Raw genomic sequence first — 24100 nt, forward strand, 5'->3', positions numbered from 1 at the left:
ACTCGAGTTCATGCTGATACTTCTGATCCCAATTCAATACCGTAGGGTTCATTCTAGCCTTCTTATCCCTTTCCTTATGTGTAACTCCTTTCTCTGAAAATGAGAAAGCTCGTTCTCACAATCCACGTTATACTTGCTTGTTTTCTCAATCCTGCTAAAAATGGTTTCAGATTCTCTAACCCGTACCCTTGTGGGAAAAAAAAATTACATAGAGTAAAATATAAGGTTATTTTGGTTTTAACCTTATAATGGTCAAGATACTGCTTTCCAGGTGGTGCAATGGTAGCTCAGTGACAGAATTCTCGCCTGCCCTACTGGAGCCCCAGGTTCGATTCCTGGAGCCTGCCTGTGCCAAAAATGAACATACTGCTTTCCAAGGTTCTCAGGTAATTTCTTGTCTTCCCTGCTCCTTTTCACATGGTAATGTTGTTCACTTGTATCGGGTCAGGCTCAATCACCAGTTTGTGTTCAGTTTGAGCACCCCTCACATCCTGGCTTATTCTAATTATTTATTTTGGGGTGTGTGAAGCGTTATCTGGTTCGGAGAATCAGAGCCGTACAAAAAGGCATCCTTAGAGAAGTGGTGCTTGCTCATCCCATTTCCAGTCCCCTCTGCATTCCAGCCCATCCCACCCAATCTCTGTAGGTGGACCTTATTAAATTCTGGGTGATCTTTCCTGTACATTTTCCACCACGAATGAGCAAATACATATGTATTTCCTCATAACTTTACGCTTTGCTCTTTTGACTAAACTGTACTCATCTCCAAATTGCTTCACAGAGTTCTTGTCATATATATATATATATACACACACACACATATATACACACACACAGTGCTATGTCATCATACTGTCCTATATATGGGAATTTAGGTTGTTTCTAATATTTTGCACTAATATTTTGCTGCAATTCATAATCTCATGCATCCATATCTTTGTATTGTTGGAGGTGTGTCTTCAGAATAAATTCCTAGAAATGGGATTATTGGGTTAAAAGGTGAGTACATGCACAGTTTTGTTAGGTATTATCAAATTCATCTCCAGTAGGGTTGTACCAGTTTGCATCTTACAGCAATATCTTAAAGTGCCTCTTTCGTCACAGTCTCACCAACATAATGTGCTGTTCTATGTTTTGTTTTTATCCATCTGATAAATGAAAAATGGTATCTAGTGTTATTTTTGTTTACATTTCTCATATTATGAGTGAGATTAAACAAATTGATATAATTAAGGGCCATTTATACATCTTTTAAACGACTTCTGTTTATGTCTTTTCTCATTTTCTCTTAGTTTTTAGTCCTTTGTCTCTCATTTAAAAACAACTTATTGCCATTTTCCTACCCCCCTTCATTTTTATTTGAAATAAGCATGAATTGAATTAGTTCAAATAAAGTACACACTATTGAACAGAAACCAAAACGCATTTCAAAGTAAATACCAATTAATATGATGCCCAATTTCTTTCCTTTTCTTTTTCTTTTTTTTTTTTCTTTTATTAACGGAAAAAAAAAAGAAATTAACAAAACATTTAGAAATCATACCATTCTACATATGCAATCAGTAATTCTCAACATCATCACATAGATGCATGATCATCGTTTCCCAGCACATTTGCATCGGTTTAGAGGAACTAGCAACACAACAGAAAAAGATATAGAATGTCAACATAGAGAAAAGAAATAAAAGTAGTAATAATAGTAAAAAAAAACAAAAAAAACCCTATAGCTCAGATGCAGCTTCATTCAGTGTTTTAACATGATTACTTTACAATTAGGTATTATTGTGCTGTCCATTTTTGAGTTTTTGTATCTAGTCCTGTTGCACAGTCTGTATCCCTTCAGCTCCAATTACCCATTATCTTACCCTGTTTCTAACTCCTGCTGGACTCTGTTACCAATGACATATTTCAAGTTTATTCTCGAATGTCCATTCACATCAGTGGGACCATACAGTATTTGTCCTTTAGTTTTTGGCTGGACTCACTGAGCATAATATTCTCTAGGTCCATCCATGTTATTACATGCTTCATAAGTTTATCTTGTCTTAAAGCTGCATGATATTCCATCATATGTGTATACCACAGTTTGTTTAGCCATTCTTCTGTTGATGGACATTTTGGCTGTTTCCATCTCTTTGCAATTGTAAATAACGCTGCTATAAACATTGGTGTGCAAATGTCCGTTTGTGTCTTTGCCCTTAAGTCCTTTGAGTAGATACCTAGCAATGGTATTGCTGGGTCGTATGGCAATTCTATATTCAGCTTTTTGAGGAACCACCAAACTGCCTTCCACAGTGGTTGCACCATTTGACATTTCCACCAACAGTGGATAAGTGTGCCTCTTTCTCCGCATCCTCTCCAGCACTTGTCATTTTCTGTTTTGTTGATAATGGCCATTCTGGTGGGTGTGAGATGATATCTCATTGTGGTTTTGATTTGCATTTCTCTAATGGCCAGGGACATTGAGCATCTCTTCATGTGCCTCTTGGCCATCCGTATTTCCTCTTCTGGTAGGTGTCCAAGTTTTTTTCCCATTTTGTAATTGGGTTGGCTGTCTTTTTGTTGTTGAGTTGAACAATCTCTTTATAAATTCTGGATACTAGACCTTTATCTGATATGTCATTTCCAAATATTGTCTCCCATTGTGTAGGCTGTCTTTCTACTTTCTTGATAAAGTTCTTTGATGCACAAAAGTGTTTAATTTTGAGGAGCTCCCATTTATTTATTTCTTTCTTCAGTGCTTTTGCTTTAGGTTTAAGGTCCATAAAACCGCCTCCAGTTGTAAGATTCATAAGATATCTCCCAACGTTTTCCTCTAACTGTTTTATGGTCTTAGACCTAATGTTTAGATCTTTGATCCATTTTGAGTTAACTTTTGTATAAGGTGTGAGATACGGGTCTTCTTTCATTCTTTTACATATGGATATCCAGTTCTCTAGGCACCATTTATTGAAGAGACTGTTCTGTCCCAGGTGAGTTGGCTTGACTGCCTTATCAAAGATCAAATGTCCATAGATGAGAGGGTCTATATCTGAGCACTCTATTTGATTCCATTGGTCGATATATCTATCTTTATGCCAATACCATGCTGTTTTGACCACTGTGGCTTCATAATATGCCTTAAAGTCCAGCATCGCGAGACCTCCAGCTTCGTTTTTTTTCCTCAAGATGTTTTTAGCAATTCGGGGCACCCTGCCCTTCCAGATAAATTTGCTTATTGGTTTTTCTAATTCTGAAAAATAAGTTGTTGGGATTTTGATTGGTATTGCATTGAATCTGTAGATCAGTTTAGGTAGGATTGACATCTTAATTATATTTAGTCTTCCAACCCATGAACACGGTATGCCCTTCCATCTATTTAGGTCTTCTGTGATTTCTTTTAGCAGTTTTTTGTAGTTTTCTTTATATAGGTTTTTTGTCTCTTTGGTTAAATTTATTCCTAGGTATTTTATTCTTTTAGTTGCGGTTGTAAATGGGATTCGTTTCTTGATTTCCCCCTCAGCTTGTTCATTACTAGTGTATAGAAATGCTACAGATTTTTGAATGTTGATCTTGTATCCTGCTACTTTGCTGTACTCATTTATTAGCTTTAGTAATTTTGTTGTGGATTTTTCCGGGTTTTGAACGTATAGTATCATATTGTCTGCAAACAGTGATAGTTTTACTTCTTCCTTTCCAATTTTGATGCCTTGTATTTCTTTTTCTTGTCTAATTGCTTTGGCTAGAACTTCCAACACAATGTTGAATAATAGTGGTGATAGTGGACATCCTTGTCTTGTTCCTGATCTTAGGGGGAACGTTTTCAATTTTTTCCCATTGAGGATGATATTAGCTGTGGGTTTTTCATATATTCCCTCTATCATTTTAAGGAAGTTCCCTTGTATTCCTATCTTTTGAAGTGTTTTCAACAGGAAAGGATGTTGAATCTTGTCAAATGCCTTCTCTGCATCAATTGAGATGATCATGTGATTTTTCTGCTTTGATTTGTTGATATGGTGTATTACATTAATTGATTTTCTTATGTTGAACCATCCTTGCATACCTGGGATGAATCCTACTTGGTCATGATGTATAATTCTCTTAATGTGTTGTTGGATACGATTTGCTAGAATTTTATTGAGGATTTTTGCATCTATATTCATTAGAGAGATTGGTCTGTAGTTTTCTTTTTTTGTAATAGTTTTGCCTGGTTTTGGTATGAGGGTGATGTTGGCTTCATAGAATGAATTAGGTAGTTTTCCCTTCACTTCGATTATTTTGAAGAGTTTGAGGAGAGTTGGTACTAATTCTTTCTGGAATGTTTGATAGAATTCACATGTGAAGCCGTCTGGTCCTGGACTTTTCTTTTTAGGGAGCTTTTGAATGACTAATTCAATCTCTTTACTTGTGATTGGTTTGTTGAGGTCATCTATTTCTTCCTGAGTCAAAGTTGGTTGTTCATATCTTTCCAGGAACCCGTTCATTTCATCTAAATTGTTGTATTTATTAGCATAAAGTTGTTCATAGTATCCTGTTATTACCTCCTTTATTTCTGTGAGGTCAGTAGTTATGTCTCCTCTTCCATTTCTGATCTTATTTATTTGCATCCTCTTTCTTCTTCTTTTTGTCAATCTTGCTAAGGGCCCATCAATCTTATTGATTTTCTCATAGAACCAACTTCTGGTCTTATTGATTTTCTCTATTGTTTTCATGTTTTCAACTTCATTTATTTCTGCTCTGATCTTTGTTATTTCTTTCCTTTTGCTTGCTTTGGGATTAGTTTGCTGTTCTTTCTCCAGTTCTTCCAAGTGGACAGTTAATTCCTGCATTTTTGCCTTTCCTTCTTTTCTGATAAAGGTATTTAGGGCAATAAATTTCCCTCTTAGCACTGCCTTTGCTGCGTTCCATAAGTTTTGATATGTTGTGTTTTCATTTTCATTTGCCTCTAGGTATTTACTAATTTCTGTTGTAATTTCTTCTTTGACCCACTTGTTGTTTAAGAGTGTGTTGTTGAGCCTCCATGTATTTGTGAATTTTCTGGCACTCCGCTTATTATTGATTTCCAACTTCATTCCTTTATGATCCGAGAAAGTGTTGTGTATGATTTCAATCTTTTTAAATTTGTTAAGACTTGCTTTGTGACCCAGCATATGGTCTATCTTTGAGAATGATCCATGAGCACTTGAAAAAAAGGTGTATCCTGCTGTTGTGGGATGTAATGTCCTATAAATGTCTGTTAAGTCTAGCTCCTTTATAGTAATATTCAGATTCTCTATTTCTTTATTGATCCTCTGTCTAGATGTTCTGTCCATTGATGAGAGTGGTGAATTGAAGTCTCCAACTATTATGGTATATGAGTCTATTTCCCTTTTCAGTGTTTGCAGTGTATTCCTCATGTATTTTGGGGCATTCTGGTTCGGTGCGTAAATATTTATGATTGTTATGTCTTCTTGTTTAATTGTTCCTTTTATTAGTATATAGTGTCCTTCTTTGTCTCTTTTAACTGTTTTACATTTGAAGTCTAATTTGTTGGATATTAGTATAGCCACTCCTGCTCTTTTCTGGTTGTTATTTGTATGAAATATCTTTTCCCAACCTTTTACTTTCAACCTATATTTATCTTTGGGTCTAAGATTTGTTTCCTGTAGACAGCATATCGAAGGATCCTGTTTTTTAATCCATTCTGCCAGTCTATGTCTTTTGATTGGGGAATTCAGTCCATTAACATTTAGAGTTATTACTGTTTGGATAATATTTTCTTCTACCATTTTGCCTTTTGTATTATATATATCATATCTGACTTTCCTTCTTTCTACACTCTTCTCCATACCTCTCTCTTCTGTCTTTTTGTATCTGACTCTAGTACTCCCTTTAGTATTTCTTGCAGAGCTGGTCTCTTGGTCACAAATTCTCTCAGTGACTTTTTGTCTGAGAATGTTTTAATTTCTCCCTCACTTTTGAAGGATAATTTTGCTGGATATAGGAGTCTTGGTTGGCAGTTTTTCTCTTTTAGTAATTTAAATATATCATCCCACTGTCTTCTAGCTTCCATGGTTTCTGCTGAAAAATCTACACATAGTCTTATTGGGTTTCCCTTGTCTGTGATGGATTGTTTTTCTCTTGCTGCTTTCAAGATCCTCTCTTTCTCTTTGACCTCTGACATTCTAACTAGTAAGTGTCTTGGGGAATGCCTATTTGGGTCTAATCTCTTTGGGGTGCACTGCACTTCTTGGATCTGTAATATTAGGTCTTTCGTAAGAGTTGGGAAATTTTCAATGATAATTTCTTCCATTAGTTTTTCTCCTCCTTTTCCCTTCTCTTCTCCTTCTGGAACACCCACAACATGTATATTTGTGCGGTTCATATTGTCCTTGAGTTCCCTGATACCCTGTTCAAATTTTTCCATTCTTTTCCCGATAGTTTCTGTTTCTTTTTGGAATTCAGATGTTCCATCCTCCAAATCACTAATTCTATCTTCTGTCTTTTTAAATCTATCATTGTAGGTATCCATTGTTTTTTCCATCTTTTCTACTTTATCCTTCACTTCCACAAGCTCTGTGATTTGTTTTTTCAGTTTTTCTATTTCTTCTTTTTGTTCAGTCCATGTCTTCTTTATGTACTCCCTCAATTTATCGATTTCGTTTTTAAAGAGGTTTTCCATTTCTGTTCGTATATTCAGCATTAGTTGTTTCAGCTCCTGTATCTCATTTGAACTATTGGTTTGTTCCTTTGACTGTGCCATATTTTCAATTTTCTGAGCGTGATCCGTTATCTTCTGCTGGCGTCTGGACATTTAGTCAGATTTCCCTGGGTGTTGGACCCCACAGGTTGAAAGATTTTTCTGTGAAATCTCTGGGTTCTGTTTTTCTTATCCTGCCCAGTAGGTGGAGCTCGTGGCACACGTTTGTCTACGGGTTCCACCAGTGAAAGTTGCTGTGGGTCCTTTAACTTTGGAAAACTCTTGCCGTAGGGGAGGTTCGGCAGCCGAAGTGTCTTGGAAGAGTGCCAGCCGGCCAGGGGGTCCGAACGCGGGGAGGGTCGCCAGCCACCGCAGCACGGGAGAGCGCCCGACCGAATTTCCTAGTCGGCCCGGGGCGCCAAGCGTGGCAGGAGGGCGCCAACTGCTGCAGCCCGGGAGAGTGCACTATTCCCAGCTGGACCGGGGAGTCACGTGTTTGGAAGGAACCCCCCGGTCACCGTTCTCCGCAGTCTGGGGATTTCCGACCCAACTCTCTCAGTTGGTCCAGGGGGCCTCGCGTGGTGGGGGCGCCAGCCGCCGTGGCCCAAGGGGACTGCCTGCCCAATTCTGCCAGCTGGCCTGGGAAGGAGGAAGGGAGGGACTCCGGCCGCTTGCTGTCCCGCCCGGGAAAGCCCGCGCCCCTCGGCGATCTCACCGGAGTTGGTTCTCCCAGACAGTCAGCCGTTCCAGGATCGGGTACGCCATCCCTTTGATCTCCGTCGTGGCTCTGGGAGCTGCTCTGTATTGTCTCCACTCCCCCAGTAGCTGTTCTGGAGGAGGAAAGGTGAGGGTGGCAAGGCTGTCGGGGCCGGTGGCGGAGGAGCCGGTGAAGGCGGAAGAGGGCACTGTGGTGGTTGGAGAGCCGCCGGAGCAGGAGGAGAAAGGGAAGGATAAGATGGCGGATGGAGCACCGCTGGAGCAGAAGGGGGAAGAGGGAGAGGAGGGCGGGCAGGCTGGCTGGCTGGCGGGGCGTGGGCGCCGTGCGCCAGGCCGGCGGACGAAGAGGGAGAGGAGGGCGGGCGGGCTGGCTGTCTGGCGGGGCGTGGGCGCCGCGCGCCGGGCCAGCGGACAAAGAGGAAGAGGAGGGCGGGCGGGCTGGCTGGCTGGCGGGGCGTGGGCGCCGCGCACCAGGCCGGCGGACGAAGAGGGAGAGCTTCTTTCCTTTTCAAATCACACCAGTGTGTATGACTTAATGCACAAAACATATTCAACTTATTTTGTAGGATTTAATTATAATGTGTTTTATATTTCAATCCAAGAATCACATCCACTACTTTAAATAATGGGTTGATAAGATGTTTTTCATTTTTGATTCTTACAAAAAAAATCAATGATATAAAAAGTCCCTGTTCAATATTTTCTTTTACTGTAGAACATTCACCACATGAAGTTTTCCTTTTTAACCACTTTTAGTTATACAATTCAGTGGTATTAATTACATTCATAGCGTTATGTTATCATCACCACCATTTATTATCAAAATTTTTTCCTTACCCCATACAGAAAAGTCTGTACCCATTAAGCAGTGATGCCTCATTCTCCCTTCCCCTTTGCCCCTGGTAACCTGTAATCTACTTTATCTCTATGATTTTGCATATTCTAGTTATTTAAGATAAGTGAAATCATACAATCTCTGTCTTTTTGTATCTGACTTATGTCACTTAACATGCCCTAAGATTCCTGTATGTTGTAGCATATATTAGAACTTTATCCTTTTTTTATGTCTGTATAAGATTCCATTGTATATATACATATAATATATCATACATACACACACCACAATTTGTTTATGCATTCATGTGTTAACAGATAATTTAGGTTGCTTCTGCCTTTTGGCTATTGTGAATAATGCTGCTATGAACATCGCTGAACAAATATCCGAGTCACTGCTTTCAGTTCTGTCATGTATATACCTTGAATTGGGATTTCTGGATCATGTGGTAATTCTATGTTTACTTTTTGAGGAACTGCAAAGTTGCTTTTCACTACTGCTACACAATTTTACATTCCCATTAATAATGCAAGAAAGTTTCTATTTCTCCATATCCTCTCCAATACTTTATTGATAATATCCTTTGATGCATAATAGTTTTTTATTTTGGTGAAGGCCAATGTATTTATTTTTTCTTTTGTTGTTCATGCCTTTCATCTAAGAATCCATTGCCTAATATAGGTACTGAAGTTATTTCCCTATGTTTTCTTCTGAGTTAAATTATTTGAGCATGTGTATTTAAATTGTTGATCCATTTTGAATTATTTTTGTATGTAGTATGAATTAGGGGTCCACTTTCACTCTTTTGCATGTGTAGATCTAGTTTTCCCAGCATCATTTGTGGAAGAGACTATTTTTTTGCCATTGAATGGACTCAGCACCTTCATCAAAAATCAATTGGCCAGTCAGAATGGATAAGAAAGTATGATCCAGCTATATGTTATTTACAAGAGATTCACCTTAAATTCAAAGATATAAGTAGATTCAAGGTGAAAGGATGGACAAAAATATACCATGAAAATATGTAACCTAAAAGAGCTGGGGTACCTATATAAATAGCGGGTGAAATAGCCTTAGATTAAAAAATATATTGTGAGGGGGGAAAAAAAAGTTCAGTATATGCTGATAAAGGGGTCAATTCAATAAGAAGAAATAGCCATTATAAACATATGTGAACCAAATGATAGAGTCCCCCAAATATATGATGTAAATATTAATTGATACGAAAAGAGAAATAGATGGTTCTACATTAATAGTAGGAGAACCTCAACATCTAGCCAGAAGATCAATCAGGAAAAAGAAGACATGAACAATATCATAAACCAATTAGACATAACAAACACATAGAACCCTTCATCGAACAGCAGCAGAATATACATTCTTCTCTAGTGCGTATAGATTGTTCTCCAAGATACCTTACGTCACGAAACACATCTTAACAAGTTAAAGAATATTGAAATCATGCAATGTGTCTTCTCTGACCACAATGGAATAAAGCTAGAAATCAATAATAGAGGAGAAGTGGAAAATGGACAAATGTGGAATTTTAAAATGCCCTTTTGAACAACCATGAGTCAAGTCAAAGAAGAAACCACAAGGGAAGTTAGGAAATATCTCGAGGTGAATAAAATGAAAACACAACATACCAAAATTTGAAGGATGCAGCAAAGAGTGTTCTATCTTCGTTTGTTTGTTTGTTTTGTTTTTTGGTTTTTTTGTTGTCATTTAATTACTTTATCAATAACATTTATTCTTTACAAGTCTTTAATGGTACAAAACACTGAGTAGTTACTATGTGTCAATCACTATCTAGGGTTTGGGAATAAGATTAAGCTCCCCTTAGAAGACAGAGTAATACAGTGGGGTAAGAATGTGCAATAAAGATATGCACAGGAAGCTGGCAAAGCATAGTGAGAAATTACTGATACCGGATTTGAGGATCAGAGAAAGCGTCCTGGAAGAGCTAATCATTTGAATTAAACTGAGGTGAATAACATGCTTAGCTCATACGTTTCCATAATACTAAACATAAGTAAAATTTAAAAGTTCAAGCATCATTGTTCCCATTTAAAGTGATGCAAATGATGCATAAAGCAGTACTTCTTAAAAAGGCTTTGGAGAGATGTGAGAGTGTTCTATCTTAATCTGACTTTATTATTAGGGTGATGTAGGTCTTAAAGAAAGAGTCAGGAAGTGCGTCCTCCTCTTTAATTTTTTGGAAAAGTTTGAGAAACATTGGTGTCAACTCTTCTTGGAATGTTTGGGAAAATCAGCAGTGGTGCCATCTGTTCCCAGAGTGCTTTTGTTTGTTTGTTTTGCTTTGTTTGCATGGGCAGGCACCGGGAATCGAAACAGCATGGCAGGCAAGAACTCTGCCACTGAGCCACCCTGGTCCGCCCTAACTGGGAAGTTTTTTGCAATTACTGATTCAGTGTCTTACTTTTCATCAGTCTCTTGAGATCTTCTATTTTGTATTGATTCAGTTCAGGTAATTTGTGCATTGCTGGAAATTTTTCCATTCCGTCACATTATCTTATTTGTTTGGGTAAACATTGTTCACAGTATCATTTTTTAAAACATTTTTTATTGTATATTATAACATATATACAAAACAAGAAAGAAAAAAGTAACAACTTTCAAAGCAGACTTCAGCAAGTAGTTAGAGAACAGTTCCCAGAGTTAGTCTTGGGTTACTAGTCCATCATCAAAGATTTCACCTACTGGCTGCTCCAAAACACTGGAGGCTAGAAGGAATATTAATACAGTGATTCAGTAAAACCGATTTTCTCTATTATTCTTCCTCCCTTCTCCTTTAATCCTTTCCCAATCTATAGGGATCTTTTGGGAATGCCTTTTCTGACTTTTTCATTGAGAAGGGGTGTCCACACTAAGGAGTTGGGGGATGTAATTAATTCATAATCCTGGAAAGGCTGGTCCCAATGAGTTTCAGGATTTATCTGACCTAGGAACCCTCTGGGAATTATGTGTTCCAAGAAGGCAAACCTGGTACATGAAACCTTTATAGGGTCTCAGTGCAAGCCTTAAGTGTTCTTAAGAGTCAAGAGAAATGATATTGATTGGGGTTTTAGTACACCAAGGCAATTAACATTATCTAACTGAAGCTTGCATAAGAGCAGCCTCCAGAATAGTTTCTTGACTCCATTTGATCTCTCTTGGCCACTGATGCCTTATTTTAGCGCACGTCATTTCCTGCTTTTGGCCGGGAAGGCATTGTCAATTCCACAGTGCCAGGGTCAGACTCATCCCTAATATATCTCATTGTCAAGGAGAGTTTCACCCCTGAATGGCTTGTACCACGTAGGGGGCAGGGATTGGCAACCACTTTCCTTGCAGAGTTGGGCTTACGGAGAGAAAGGCCACATCTGAGTAATAAAGAGGCTTTCTGGAAGCAACTCACAGATTTCATTATGGGTAGTCTTAGCTTCTCCCCTACAGAAATAAGTTTCATAAGAGCAAGCCTCAAAATCCAGAGCCTATTTTCTTGGGAGTCCCCAGTGGTTGAGAGGGTACCCGGGGTTTCCCAGATAGGAGAGTTTAATAGTTCTATTTATATATTTCCCTTTCAAATCCTAAAAGGACTCTACCAATACTTTTTTTTAAACATTTTTATTGTATAATATAACATTATACAAAGCAAAAATATAAAAAAGCAATAGTTTTTAAAGCACTCTTCAACAAGTTTTATGGGACAGATCCCAGAGTTTGTCATGGGCTACCATACGATTCTCTAAGATTTTTCCTTCTAGCTCCAGAGGCTAGAAGGCATAAATATTTTTTTTTATCATCACAATTGACTTTTTTTCTTTTTTGTGAAAAATAACCTATATACAAAAAAGCAATGAATTTCAAAGCACAGCACCACAATTAGTTGTAGAACATTCTACCAATACTTAGCTATAGAGAATGATGAGACCCCCTTTCCATTCTGGAGTACAGGAGTTTGAGTTGTTTAAATGAGCTATTCAGACAGGTTGATTTAGATTATATGTTACAGAAAATTTAGGTTCTAGACATAATAAACCTCTCTGCCTTCAATCTCACACAGTAGCTGAAGGTCCAGTATCATCTTTTACCCTGCATTCTAATTTGCCTTAGACCCAGCCAAGCTGGTTTTGTTTTAAACTCTGAAGCTTGATCTCTTTTTTGGTTATTTTAATTATTATTATATATAGCTATGCTAACTTTCAGGTCTGCAACGCTTCATTTCAGGGACCCAGGTGTCAGAGTGTCATGGTCAGGTTCATGTGTCAACTTGGCCAAGTGGTGGTTGGGCAAGTGCTGGCTTGTCTGTTGCGAAGAGGACATTTCATAGAATTAAATCATGATCACGTCAGCTGCATCCACAGCTGATTCCATTTGTAATCAGCCAAAGGGGCATGTCTTCTGCAATGAATAATGCTTAATCTAATAACTAAAAGCCTTATAAGGAGGATTCAGAAGAGACAGGCTCTTCCTGTTTCAGCTGGTGAGCCTCTCCTGTGGAGTTCATCCAGACCCTCCATCGGAATCGTTGGCTTCACAGCCTACTCTGAGGATTTTGGACTCTGCATTCCCACGGTCATGTGAGACACTTTTATAAATTTTATATTTGCGAGTGTTCCCTGTTGATTCTGTTTCTCTAGAGAACCCTAACTAATACACAGAGCTACTCAGAGTTCCAGGGAAATACCAGTTGATCTACATATAGCTTAGTGTCTCAGAATCCAGAAATATATCCACAATTTCAAAGCAAGTGTGGTTGCTATAAGGACCCACAACCTAGACTCCCATTTTTTCATAAGTATTTTCTGGGAGAGCTTAGCATATTTGTTCTTCTGTTTCTGGCTTCTTTTGCACAGCCCATTGTCCACAAGGTATATTTAGTTAATCATGTCCCCCTCAACGTCCCTCCTTTTTGTAGCTGCATCAAATTCCATCTTATAAATGTATCACCATTTGCCCCTGTACTTTTTAGTCATTGGAGTCTTCAGCTCCCTCCTTCTATTTATTGGGCATCTTGGATAATGTCCAAATAAACAAACTGTCTTACAGTATCTTCGTTTGGTTGTACAATCAGCAGTACTCTCAGTTTTGAGACAATTTTCATTGGTCCATAACGTCACCATCTGTCAAATCAAAACTGCCCTTTATCACTTGTCCCTCCACCCTGCACCCCCAGTTAGTTGCCCCTGGTAGTGCTGTGGTATGCATTATCATTTTATAATCCTTTTTATTTCTATAAGCCTGTTAGTCATTGTTCTAGTTTGCTAGCTGCTGCAATGCAATACACCAAAACGGACTGGCTTTTAAAAGGGGTAATTTAATGAGTTTCTAGTTTACAGTTCTAAGGCCGAGAAAATGTCCCAATTAAAACAAGTCTATAGAAATGTCCAATCAAAGGCATTCAGGGAAAGATATCTTGGTTCAAGAAGGCCGATGAAGTTCAGGGTTTCTCTCTCAAGGGAGACGGCACTTGGCGAACACAGTCAGGGCTTCTCTCTCAGCTGGAAGGGCACATGGCGAACACAGCATCATCTGCTAGCTTTCTCTCCTGGCTTCCAATTTCATGAAGCTCCCCAGGAGGCGTTTTCCTTCTTCATCTCCAAAGGTCACTGGCTGGTGGACTCTCTGCTTCGTGGTACTGCAGCATTCTCTGCTCTCTCCGAATCTCTTATTCTCCAAAACGTTTCCTTTTTTATAGGACTCCAATAAACCAATCAAGACCCACCCAAATGGGTGGAGACATGTTGTCCCCTAAACCAGTTTAACAACCACTCTTGACTAAATCCCATCATCCAGGGAGATGATCTGATTACAGTTTTGAATAGAGATTATTCTACCTTTATGAAATGGGATTTATATTAAAACATGGCTTTTCTTAGGGGGCATACTTCCTTTCAAATCAGCACAGTCATGATTCCCTTTTCACTTTTCTCTTCTGATTTTAGTCAGTTGTGTCCATTTTCTTTCTTTTTTTTTTTTTTCCCCCTAATCTAGCTAAAGACTTGTCCATTTTATGGACAAGTTCTTTTCAAGGAGCTACCATTTGGTTTTGTTGATCCTGTCCTTTATTTCTCTATTCCTGATTTCACGTGTCTTCACTTTAATCTCTGTTATAACCTTTCTTCCTCTCATTGTGCATTTAGTTTGTACTTCTTTTTATAGTTCCTCCAGGTGTGAGGAGAGGTCTCTGCTTTGAGATCTTTCTTCTTCCTTAATGTAAGCATCTGCAGCTATGAATTTCCCTCTGTTCATTTGCTGCCTCCCGTAAGTTTTAGTATGACGTATTTTCATTCTCATCCAACTCAAAATATTTCCTAATTTCCATTGTGATTTCTTCTTTCAGTTTTTTGTCAAGAGTATATAGTTTCATTTCAACATATTTGTGAATTTTTCACTTCTCCCTCTGTTAATGGTTTTTCATTTTATCCCATTGTTTTCAGAAAAGATACTTTGCAAGATTTCCATCTTTTAAAATTCATTCAGACTTGTTTTGTGACCTAACGGATGGTCTCTCCTAGAGAATGATCTATATGCAATTGAGAAGAATGTGTATTCGACTGTTGTTGGATAGTGTTCTCACATGTCTGTAATGTCTAGTTCATTACTGCATTGTTCAAGTTGTCTTTTTCCATACTCATCTTCCGTCAGATGTTCTGTACATTATTGAAAGTGGTATATAGAAGCCTCTTATTATAAATTTAGAACTGTTTATTTCTCCCTTCAAATCTTATCAATGTTGCTGTATGTATATATATATATCTTGATGTCTATGCTTTTTATTGTTATATCATCTTGATGACTGAACTCTTTCAATTTTAAGAGTCCTTTGTGTATTAGGAATAATAGCCCTTTATGATACAGTTTGCACTTACTTCCCTCCATTTGTCAGTTGTGTTTTCACTTTGTTTATGGAATTTTTCCAGGCAAAATATTATTTTAATGTCTTTTATTTAATTATTGATAGATTGGAAGTCAGAGTAAGCATTTCCCTAGCATAGATTGAAGAGAAATTCACCAATGTTTTCTTCTAGTTAAGTAATTTATGGTTTCATTTTTTTTTCATTTGGATCCCTGATCCATTTGGAGTTTATTTTGTTACACAATGATGTGAGTATGGATCTAATTAAACCTCCCCCCCCCCAAGAGAGGCTTATTTTGTTTAAATAATTTCATTTCCAATGCCTTTCTAAGTTCTCATGGCAATATTAAATGGTAGTTTAAAAGAGGCGTATTTATATACCATTAGACTCTACTTCTAATATGCATTTATTTATTCACGTTTGTTTTCATCCTTTCCATGAATATATATAACACTAACATTATAGTTAAAAATCATAATTTTGTCTTCTAAATATTTGTTAGCACTCAAAGTTACTTTCTAATTGATCCAAATATTCGTATTTAGAACTGCACAAAAAACTGGAATGAAGCCAGCATATTAGATTTTCAGCAACAACGTGTTATTCTCATACACAGGTATTAAATTATTGTGTTAATGTCACTTCTTATTACTTCTTACATAATTCATCATTCAATATACCCAGGTCACTTCACTATCCTACATTGTTATCCTACATGATTTCTACAATACATCTTGTTCAAAAATTCTTGATTCTTTGTTGAACTGTATGCTCAAGGGTCCATATAAACCATTTTATTTTTCCCTGTGAGTTTTCTGATGTGAAGCCCAGTTGTAGAGCTCCCGAAATTGACTTGAGTGTCTCCTCAGCGTAAGAATATTAATGCTAAGAAATGACTGCTTACTGAAGACATTTCTTCATTCATGACACCATGAATGAAGTTTTATACAGAGCACATTCTCACCTGCTCTACAAATGTTTCTGCTTGAATAAATGATTTTGTGTGATTTTTCACACAAATCACACAAAATCAGAGATACATAACATCTCTAGCATGAATAATCTGGCATTCCCTCAAGGGGCCGCATCTTTTTGGTAAAGACTTTTCTCTCTTAGATTTTATTGGTCATTCCACAGGTCTGTTTTTTGTTGTGGTTTGTTTTTTATTCTTGTTGTCAGTACTACACTGCTTTCATTAAAGGTGTTTTATGATTGTGTGTTTAAGTCCTTTATGGCTGGTGTTTGGGTGTTTTGTTTTGTTTATAGATTTTTTCCTGGCTATTTTTTGCATGGGTTTTTTTTCCCATGGAACTTTAGTATCAATTTTTTTTAAGTAAATAAAAAAGCTTGATGGTATTTTGATTAGGGACAATGTATATTGGTTTTGTTTACTTGTTTGTTTTTTGCATGGACAGGCACCGGAAATCGAACCCTAGTCTCCAGCATGGCAGGCAAAAACTCTGCCACTGAGCCACCATTGCACCCCCCTGCATATTGTTTTTAAACAAACGTGGAATATTTAGAAAAATTGGTCAAATACTGATTTATCAGGAAAGTTTTAAGAAATCTTGAACTGACATAGTGCATTTAAGTTAGGAATTGATAACAGACAGTAGAAATAAATAACTAGAAATATTTCCTATATTTGAGAATTAAGAAATGCATAAATTCATATATTAAAGAATAAATGATAATGGGAATTAGAATATATTTATAACTCAACAGAAGTAAAAGTACCACCAACCACAATTTGGGGGGCAGCTAAAGCAACTGAAGGGATTTATAGTTCTAAATCATTCTATTGGAAATGGAAAATAGAAGAAAATTTAAAATTCGAAATGAAAGAAAAATATCAAACCCCAAAAAAGGAAAAGAAATAATGAAAGAAAAGGAAAAATTAATGAAATAAAAAATAAACATACAACAGAAAGGAATAATGAAACCAAAGTTTGTTGAAACTATTAAAAGAACAATAAAGTTGAAAAAATGCTCTGTTAATTCTAATCCAGGTATGTACAAGGAAACAATAGAAGCAGACACGATAACAGAAAAAAAAACACATTTAAAAGCTACGTACCAAAACTTGGAAATTTAGTTAAAATCCACAAATTACTAGAAGAATATAATTTATAAAACTACTGAAGAAATAGTGGGATGGAATTAGCAGTTTAAAATTTTCCTACTAACAAAACACCAGTCACAACTGGTTTTAATAACAAGTTCTACTAAATACTCAAAGAACAAATATTCCAATCTTATACAAACTATTCCAGGATGTTGAAGGGAAAACACTTGCCAATTCATGTCATGACAGTGGCATACGTTTAAAACCAAAATCTGAAAAGGATAGAATGAGAAAATACAATCTCATGAAAATAAATGCAAAAATCATAAATAAAATATTTACAAACCAAACAGTAATATGTGAAAAAAAGATAATATGTCATGTCATGTCCAGTGCTGAAGTTTATTTATGATAGGAATGAGCCATTGGTCTAACAGTAGAAATCAATTAATGTAATTCATAACTTGAACGAATGAAGGAGAAAAATCATATGATCATCTATTAAAATTATTTGATAAAATTCGAAATCCATCCTTGGTTAATGTAAGGACGGTGTTTTTAATCTGATAACGTCTATTTACAAAGTCTCTCTACAGATACCCTAAGGCAAATATTACCTGTAATAAAGGTAACATGAACTCATTTTATTTAAAACCATGAACAAGACAGGGTTATCTATCACCATTTTATACAACATTGTTCCCAGAAGTCCTAGCTGATATAGTAAGACCAGAAAGAGAAATAAAGTTTACAGACTTATAAAAAGAGAAAGAAAATTCTCATGATTTGAAAATGACATGGTTGTCTACATCAAGAACTAAGAAAAAAACAACAACAAATACATTTTACAATTTAGTGGATTAGTAGCACAAAAAATCAATGTAAAAATCAACTGTAGGGGCTGCAAGGGCAGTTCAGTGGTAGAATTCTTGCCAACCACGCAGGAGACCTGGCTTTGATTCACGGCTGATGCATTCTCCCAGAACCCTCCCAAAAAAGATTCATCAAATGATGCTGCAATAATGGGATAGCCACATGGAAAAGGAATGACATGTGACCCCCACCATACAGCATACAAAAAAAAAATCAACTATATTTCTACACTTTAGAGACACATAGAAAATAGAATAAAAGTACCATTGATAAAGCCTTAAATACAAACTACATAGAAATAAATCTAACAAAAGATGTGAAAGAACATTATAAAGAAATCATAAAACTTTATTGAGAGGTGCTAAAGCAGGCCAAAATAAATGGATATATAACATGTCCATAAATTAATATAGTGAATATCATACTTTCATCCCTTCTCCCCAATGGGTTCAATGTATTCTAATCAAAATGCCAACAGGTTTTTTTGTTGGAACTTGACAAGATGATTCTAAAATGTATACGGAATGGAGAGTGAACAAAACTATAAAACATTCCTGAGAAAGAAGAACAAGGTAGAGGGTTTTTCATACCAAATATCAGGATTGAATATCATTTTATAGCAGTTAAGACTGAGTGGTATTGGCACAGGAAAAAGCAAAAAATGGAACAAACCATCAAGGCCAGAAATATCCCCACATGTATGTGAGAATTGGAGTTATGACAGAGCTCTGCTCCCCTGTGGCTCCCCTGAGGGAGGGAGCTCGAGTCCCCCATGCTGTGTCTGACCTTCTCCACTTCTGGAGGAAGCAGAATCAGGTGACTCAGATGCTGGGTGAGTCAGGTGGTCTAGAGAAAGGAAAAACTGACAATGCACCCAGCTTCTCAGGAGACCTCTTTCTTGTTTTCAAGGTGTTTCTTAAAAAAATATGCTAGTAAGTGCTATGGCTTAAAAAGAAATAGTGGAAACTTCAACTTCCAGTATTAATTATTCATATGGTAATATTTTCAGGATGCTGAGTCCTTAAAAAGATGAATTCTATTTTTCTAAAAGAAAGGTGAACATTTTATCTCCTGTTTGCCTATGATAAGATTGCACTTCTTCCTGAACATGAGATTCTGATTCTTCCTGATATATGTCCTTGGCTGGTAAACGTTTTCCCCCACAACAGTAATCAAATTCACCAATGAAATGATTTTTAAAGATACTTAAAAATGCAATGAAATTAGCCAGTCATTCGTTGTTTCTTTCAAAGTACAGTTTTGATGTAAAGACAGGCAAGCTATTAATAAAAGTAGAAAACTAATCTGTAATCCAAGCACTTCAGTAAATAGAAAAAAGTTTAAAAAGAGCAGAGACAATGCTCTGACCTTTTCTGCGTCTATTTGTAATTCAATATTATTTATGACACATGAATTTGTAACCACAATAGAGGGTTTCTAACCTTCAAGATCATCTATCCTAGGTTCAACGTTCCATTTGGCTGCTTTTAAGACAGAGATTTGAAGGCCAACAGTCATCTTTGTCAGTGTTTGGAACAGCCATTCACATCTGTTAGGAAATTATGACAATGAATATATTACTGCATAGATCCTATTTTTAATTTGTTGTTTTTAATTTGTCATGTCTACATTATATTGGTTCAAAAATGAAATAATAAATACAGTAGGCATTTGAAGAATAGAAAGGAGAAAGAGAAGTGGTAAAGGAAGACAAGCTGAAAGGGAGGGGAAAGAAAGAAGAAGGGTGGGCCACCATGGCTCAGTGGCAAAGTTCTCACCTGCCATGCTGGAGACCTGGGTTTGATTCCCGGTGCCTGCCCATGTTAAAAAATAATAATAATAAATAAAAAATTATAAAAAGAAATAAAGAAGGAAGGAAACTGAGAAATTGAAAGGCAAGGAAGAGATTCTGATTAGATTAACAGCTGCTGAAGCCTAAACTATAAAATAGTAAATGGCTTTTGCTTATTGGTACATCAGTATGAAACATTACACAGAGACTTTTTCTTTCCTATAACTCCCCAACTTGGAGACAAAGTGAAATAAAATATTCTGAGTCTGCCTTATCATTATTAGCCATTGCCCCCTGCATTTGCTCTTTCCTTGGCTTCATTCATTCACTTGTTTGTTCGCTAAATATGATTGAGCACCTGTGATGTGCCAGCTACTCTACAAGGCACAAGGTCAATGGTGGGGAACAGGGAGAAGAGGTCACTGCTGTCATGAAGCAGCCAAGTGCCCAGGATGTTTCTCTCCTTTCCAGTCCACCCCTTCTCCACCCTCATGATCTTATCAAATGTCTCTGCCTCAGCTTTCCTGGCCTATGTCCCAACCTCTACCTCCATCTATCGATTCAACCACTGTGGTTTCCTTCACCTCTGAAACCCTATAGCATTAGGTAAAGCTCTCATATCACACCCCACCTGACTGCAGATTAAAATGATTGATAGTAGTACCCTGAGTTACTGGTGCTTGGAAGGTATTTTAGAAGCATTACTTAACATAGGAAGTTTTGTGGCATGGCACGAATGAGGGATCGATGTTGCATTCTAACTCCAAGTTAGAAGCAGGCCTTCCCTCAAGGGACTGAAATACCTTTCCTATAGTCATAGCAGGCAGAAGACCCAGTGATTAGGATGGCAGACTGCTCATCACACAGATGAAACAGACGAGCAACCCGATGGATTAGTTTATGCTCAGGGTAGAAAGATTGGCAGAGCTACAGCATGCATTATGCAGCCATTTATGGGTTAAAAAGCAAGAGCTGAAAACCATCTGTGGACAATTATGAGTGCCCTGAAGTAAGATGCAGAGAGCCCACCTGTCTGAACATCACAGAAGAGATGCAAGCTGACTGTCGACATCCTGGAGAAGGACTCCCCCACCCCAGTTTGAGTGATAATGGCTTGGAGACGATACCAGCATACCCTGTATTACACCAGTGCATTCCAGATGCACGTTCATTTATTCTAAACAGCTTCTTTATCATTCTCATGAAGTCCCACATATCAAGAACATTTCTGAGTGTTAGACACCTGAACTGGATGGACCCTCCTTGAATATTAGAATCAACTTTCTGATGATCAGAGTCACACCAGGAAAGCATCTGAGCACGCTGTGGTCACTTTCAAGGGACCTGTCCACATGTCGCCTTGTGTTGTAGTTATTTGTGTACTTAGCATATTTCCCCCGACAAATGTCAAGTTCTATGTCGCAGGACTGTTCCCAACTCAATTTTCTATCTACTGCAGTGCTCATTACACTAAGAGTGGAGATGACGATGGTGGTGGTGATGATGATGATGGCTGTGATGATGGTGGGGATGATGATGATGATGATGATGGTGATGACGGTGATGATCGGTGATGATGATGATGATGGCAGTGATGATGGTAGGGATGATGATGATGGTGATGACTGGTATGATGGCAGTGATGATGATGGGGATGATGATGATGATAGTGATGACTGATGATGGCAGTGATGATGATGATGGCAGTGATGATGTGTGGTGATCATGCTGGTGATCATGCTGACAGTGATGATGATGATGATGATGATGATGATGATGATGATGATGATGATGATGATGATGACAGCTAACAGTACTATTTCCAGGCACTGTTCCATGCACTGCTTGTTTATGAACTCATTTAATCCTGAGAATAGCCTTATAAGGTGGACACTATCATTACCCCATTTTTAAAGATGAGGAAGCTGAGGCACAGAAAGGTTATATACAGTATCCAGCACCTGGTAGGATTTTGGTCACTATTTGCTAAATTGAATTGTGTTGTGCTTATTTGAAATAGGTTCAGTGATTAAAGCCTTAATCTGATTTTGACATACATAACAAATATATTCTTATTTTGATTTTTTGCTGTTTCAGAAATCGATTCAGGGTGTCTTCCACAATGTTTATCTGAAGGCTGGCACGTGATGATTTCATAAGAGTATGAACTAGAACTCCTGTACTGCTAATGAATTTCTCTATTTCTAATGTTTCAGTATCTCTCTAATGGTTTTGTTTTATATAATTGATAATGAAATTCCATATTTTTAAGCAAATTCCATCTTCTGTCAGATGATAACTGTATTTAAACAAAAGACATTAGTCTTTTCTCGGTACTCTCTTCTTCCTTTCCCTTTTCCCAGGGGCTGAGATTGCTAGACCAGCTCACTGTTCTTAAAACTGTCTGGGTTCTGCCACTTCCCAGGGGAACCCTGAGAGACAGGTCCTCAGGATTACCTGTGAAAGCCCAAGCCAATTTAGATATGCCAGTAAATTTAGGGATAGATAGGTTTTGTTTTTTTTTTGTGAGTTGGATACACAATGTGCATTTTGATTCATGCATCTGAAAAAATTGTCAAGCAAGGTGAAATAGTGTGTATGTCTGTACCATTATAGGTGTAATTCTTTGGTATGTAAAACTCTTACAGGAAAAGGCACTTACTCAAAAATTTTTAGCAAGTTTTCATATTTTGTGACTTAGAACTACAGTTGCATAGAGCTGTTATAAAATGCTTTTGTTTCCCTCACTATCCTTTACATAAAACACAGAAATAGCACATCAGCAGCTTTTTCATGCATCTTGGTTGATTCAACAGTTCAAAATGTCCTTATTTCAAACTGGCCTGGGGGAAGTCTGGCTAAAATCAAAAGTTTGGGAAGACAGGTAACATGGCACTAAACGAATTCTGAAGCTCATTGTTTATCTTCTTTTCTATTTTAGATCCCATATGTGTACTCTTTTCCTAGGCTGTCTGGAATCAGGTTGAGGCTGGTTTTGCCTTCCAGAAGAGTCTGTGGGCATGACGCTTGTGGCTACAGCTACCCAGGAGAACAGAGGTCACCGACAAGAGCTGAGGGACTTATTAAGTCACCTCTCTTCCCCACGGCTTGGGGTGAGCCTTGAAATTCATATCGGAGAATTCCCTACAAACCTAGGTATCAAGCAAAATAAATCAGACTTTATTTTTAGAAATTCAAATAAAAAGAAGAGGTCTTAATAAAAAGAAAATTTTAAACAGTCTTCCATTTTTTATCATATTTTCTTTCTTTTGCATCCATAAGTGCAGATGGGATGGCAAGGGTGAGAGGCATTTTTATGAGTTTAAAACCAACCAAGATCATTCTTTGATGGATATCTTATGTGGCCTATAAATGAGGCAAACAAATTTTCTAACCCAGATGACGTGTTGGTGGAATAGTGACATATAGTGGTGGGACGGGAGTTTTAAAACTGAAACTCTCAGGTTCCCTCAGAGGCAGACTCTGAAACAAGGGTTTAAGTATAAATAGTTTATTTGGGATGAGACCCAAGGAAACCCTGATAGGGGAGTGGGAATACAAGAAAGGGAAGGGAAGGAAGCCAATGGAGTTATCCAGCCGTGGGGATCTCTGGGAAGCAGCATAGAACAGGCCTCAGAGCTGTCCCAGATGAGCATCCTGGGAATGGGATATTTGTCCACCGGATCCCCACCCACCGCTGGTTAAAGGCTGCTTCCCTTAGTGTTATCTTCCCAGCACTTCTGGCTGGCCCTGTGTCTTATTTTCCTAGGACTACCATAACAAAACACCACAGATTGGGTGACTGAGAACCATACATATTTATTATCTCGCAATCAAAGTGTCCACAAGGCCATGCTCCCCTCATGTCTACACGGAAGGACCTGTCTCCACGCTTCTCTCCTGGCTTCTGGTAGTGACTTGATGGTGAACAGAGGCAAGGCACGGTGTTCTCCGCTTCAGTTATCACATGGCCTTCTCCCCTCTGTCTGTGTCTGAATTTCCTTTTCTTAAAAGACCCCAGTTATATTGGATTAAGGGCCCACCCTCTTGCAGAGTGACCTCATTTTAACTTGCCTGATTCCATCTGCAATGACCCTATTTCCAAATGAGATCACAGTCTGAGATACTGAGAATTAAGACCTCAACGTATCTTTTGGAGAGATGCAGTTTAATCCATAACGCCCATGGGTGCCCAGCAACCAGTGACCCCAAGGGCAGGGCCATGGGCGCCTGCAGTGAGCAGCCTCTGCTGGACAGAGGGACAGAGCTGAGGAAGGCAGCACCGCCGCTGCTGTAT

The 24100-nt window shown here is 37.9% G+C and overlaps 1 pseudogene; it reads right to left on the minus strand.

Annotated features, from left to right (window-relative positions):
- The window catches only part of LOC143662449 (receptor-binding cancer antigen expressed on SiSo cells-like), a 51088-nt pseudogene that overhangs the window by 22838 nt on the left and 4150 nt on the right, over positions 1-24100 (minus strand).

Source organism: Tamandua tetradactyla, chromosome 18, assembly GCF_023851605.1.
Source record: "Tamandua tetradactyla isolate mTamTet1 chromosome 18, mTamTet1.pri, whole genome shotgun sequence".
Lineage (NCBI taxonomy): Eukaryota > Metazoa > Chordata > Mammalia > Pilosa > Myrmecophagidae > Tamandua > Tamandua tetradactyla.